The 3917-nt window shown below is 49.3% G+C and overlaps 1 pseudogene; it reads right to left on the bottom strand.

The window, feature by feature from the left end:
- Positions 1–405: 405 nt before the first annotated feature.
- LOC119299454 lies at positions 406–3159 on the bottom strand (annotated as a pseudogene).
- Positions 3160–3917: the final 758 nt, after the last annotated feature.

Here is a 3917-nt window from a genome sequence, read left to right as displayed (position 1 = left end):
ATATACAGAGCTATTTAACTCTTATTGTTAGCTACCCTGCCCTGGCGTAGTGGTTAGTCGACCGCAGCTGGCCTTTGCTCCCTCGTCGCGGGTTCGAGCCCCGCGTCGATCCAATAAATGGCAGCTTTTTTTAAAGTTTTGCACCCTCAAAAATAAAAACGCGAGGACCGAGAATCGAACGGGGGTCTCCCAGACGAGAGAAGCATCCCTTTACCACCAGGCCGCGACCAATTCTCTTTCTAGGGAAGAGATGGACACTATTTAACTATACAGCAAGAGTTTGAATTCAAAAAATTCAAATTATTCGAGATTTTTTGCTCGATATGAGTGTTTCTCGAGGGGGGTCGGTAAACGCGGTAACCGCGCGGGATCTCGGAATTTCGCTCGGTTAACAAAACAGAGGTATCATCTAATCCTTTCGACATGTCCTATCCGCGTCAGTTCAACTGTAACATTCCTTATGTGACTAATCTTCATTGAATCATCGCTGCATTCATTTGAATCTCTGTTCTCCCGGAGCTTCTCTATCAGCTCTTCTGATGTGTCTTGCAGAAATAATTTCCCAAGGGCTGCAAGGTGTTCAATGTCATCAGGAAGAAACTTTAGCTCGGGACAGTCTCTGAATACTAGCTCTGCGAGGTCTTGCATCGCGCCCTCCACTATGCCAATTTGGTTGAGCTGTGGTGCGTCATATATCCATAGACGACTAAGTTTTGGAAACGACCCTGTATAAAAATCCAACCTCTTCCCTTCAAAAGCCTTCCGTAGCACAAGAAAGCGTAGACCACTTAACACATGCAGACAGGAAAAAGTTTCCTCATCGATAGTGGAGAATCCCAGGTTCAAGTTTGTAAGGCTACGGAGATGTGACCAGGAAGAGAAAAGCCGTGGCATCGATGCTTTTTCTAGCTGCCCTCCTAAGCTAAGCACAGAAAGGGTTGGAGGTAAATATAGCCCTTCCAGTCGCAGCACCTCGCTCTCATCTGTAGTGTTAATTTCAAGATGAACAAGATGGCTCATTCTGGTGATAGCATTGCTCAAGTCAGCAGAGTGTTCACCTCTCACGTTGCAAACACTAAATGTCCTTAGCTTTGTCAGAGCTTTAACTTCACCCAAAAAATCCGGAGTGGCTTTGATGGACTGAAGAGCCCAAAGTCCTGCCAAGTGCTGCATGCCACGAGGCACCTTGACCCCAACTATACTTCCTAATATACTGAAAGTACACGCATACATATATCTCAAATTCTGAAGCTTTACTACACTCTTTGGCAAGCATATTAGCTTAGAATCATAAGCATCCAAGACTTCCAAGTTTTGTAACCTCCCCACTGCGTCAGGCAGGATTTCGATCTTGGTATGCCTAATGCCCAAATAACGCAGATTAAACAAGTTGAATACCTCATTGGGCAACATTTTGATGTGAGTTCCTTGCAGATCCAACGTTGACAACAAACTTGAAGATGCTAGGATAGGCTTCAGAAAATGAACATCGATATACCTTCCAAATACATGGAGCGCGCGGAGACGTGTTGCACCAGATTGGCTCAGTTGTTTAAGGTTTCCCCCCTGGACCGATATGCGACGTGCACCCTCTACAGAGAATACCCCCGCAGAAGAGCCATCATAAACTTTACCAAAGCATTCCTCCTTGGCTTTGTTGAGGGCAAGAAGGCGTATGACATCATGCATCCGACATTTTTGAAGTCGTCCGGCATAATTCCTTTCCACTACCTATAATAGACTTCGGTTCACAAGCTCAGCCAAGTATCCCTCTGCCACTTCCTCCAATGTTTTGCTCTCATCCTTTTTAGTGATAAACCCCGCCGTGATCCACTGCCTCATTGTCTTCCTCCTCTTTAATACATAATCTTTTGGGGATAATGCACAGTGTAGGAAACAATTCTTCAAATCATACTGAAGGTCCTCCAAGCTGACCTTTAGGATCAAATGAGCATCAGGGATTACATCTTTCGCAAACTGCGAATCCAAACACCTGTACACATCCTCCCATTCAGCAGAATTTTGGGGTTTGCGGGAGAGTAGGCGGCCAATGCATGCAATAGCAATAGGCAAGCCTTGACACTTTGCTATGAACTTCTGAGCCAATTCCTGCAGCTCCAACGAGCACTTTTTGTCATTAGCATTCCAAAATGCCCCTTTGCAGAACAACACCCATGAGTGATGTGCTTGTAATGGTTCCAAGTGAATTGCATAAGTAGACTCCCTTGTTGCCAACACTGTCTGCTTTCTTGATGTCATAACAATTCGGGCGGTACAGTTAGTTGTTGGGAAGACATCCCTTATCTCCAACCATAAGCGCTCAGCCCAAACATCATCCAGGACCAAGATGTACTTTTTACCTTGAAGGTATTGGTAGATGGACTTTGCTAGGCCTCTCATCTCAATGTGGGAGACGTCTACTGTGATGCCGAACCGGGCGGCGATCTTCTTCAACAGATCCTCAGTACGGTAACTCTCCGACACAGTTACCCACGCCGCAGCATCGAAATCCTCTTTCACGGTGTTGTACACATGATCAACCAGAGTGGTTTTACCAACACCAGGCATCCCCCACACCAAGGTGACGTTGTTGTTGCTCTGCTCCAGACCATCACCAGCACCGGTCAGCCACCGTATCAACAACTCCTTGTTCTCTTCGATCCCCACAAGGTCCTCATCCCTAGTGAAGTGCAGAGCTTGATTAGTCAATTTAGAGGAAGATCTTCCGGTGACAGCATAATCCCTCTTCCTCCGGTTGGCATCCTGCAAGTGGGCTTCGATATCTTGTAGCTTGGCCGCCAGGCGGTGCCAGGTCTTGATGTGCTTGAGCCTCTTCTTCATCCTACCGCAGAACCCACCATTCTTGCAGTACTGTAGCTTGTAGGTGAACTCGTCGACTACGTCCTCGATCTGGAATGCGAGGCCCCTAATCTCGCCGACGAAGATGGTGGTGGCCCTGTCGGTGTCCTTGAACCGCTCCACCTCCTGCAGGTAGGCCCGCATGCTCTCCAGCTCGACCCTGGACCGGCATATCTTGCCGAAGAGTCCCCTGAGGGCAGCAGCCTCCTGGCACAGCAGCGCCCCGCCGAACGTGACCGCCTCCTTGGCCAGCGCCAGGCCGAGCGTGACCAGCAGCTGCCCGACAACGGCCTCCGCCATGGCTGCTGATACTTTCGGCTGGCAAGCGGTGAGACTGCGTGGGAAGTGGAGGGATGCGGGCAGGTGATTTCCGGCGGCACGGCTCTCCTGCGGCTGCGCTGGGGAGGGGACCGGCTACGAGAAGAGGTGGACGACGAGGAGATAGAGCGGCAGGAGGTGGATGAGAGCGAGGGGAACCGGCCCGCCATGGCCCGCCGGAGGTGCCCCTCCCTGTCCAAGCAAGGCCAAGAATCTGCTCCGTTTCTGGGCAAAGAATCTCCCACCGTCTCCAACAGCAAGCAAAGCAAAAGCAAAAAGCAAAAGCAAAAGCAAAGGCAAAAGCAAAGACTTTGGGATCAATTCCAAGATGTGAATTCGGTCTTGGTATGCTTCACGCATGAGGAAAGACAATGTGTTAGGTTCAGTTCAGCTGTACCTGTCGTGTTTCCTCAGTTGGGCACCCACGACGACGAGGCCTCTACGCCGGAGCCTCGACTGGTTGGTTCGTTGCCGACGTCGCGCAACCGCCTCACCTTCCGGCGGCGCGGCCACCTCACCTCACCGCACGTAGCTCCCATTCCTTTGGTTATTATGTAGACATCCACGTAACTGAGGATTCCATAACCACAACACTCCCGCTGGCCATGGGATATCGACTGACTATGAATATCTACACCTCGTTTTTATCCACAACTCGGAACGGATAAAACATTATTATTATTACCGACTAAAAAGTGAGGGAAAAAAAACCATGTATAAAGGAAAGAGTGAGAGAACCC

The sequence above is a fragment of the Triticum dicoccoides genome, chromosome 1B, assembly GCF_002162155.2.
Source record: "Triticum dicoccoides isolate Atlit2015 ecotype Zavitan chromosome 1B, WEW_v2.0, whole genome shotgun sequence".
Classification (NCBI taxonomy): Eukaryota; Viridiplantae; Streptophyta; class Magnoliopsida; order Poales; family Poaceae; genus Triticum; species Triticum dicoccoides.
Note: the sequence above shows the minus strand (reverse complement) of the source record. Positions and strands in the feature narration are given on the sequence as shown.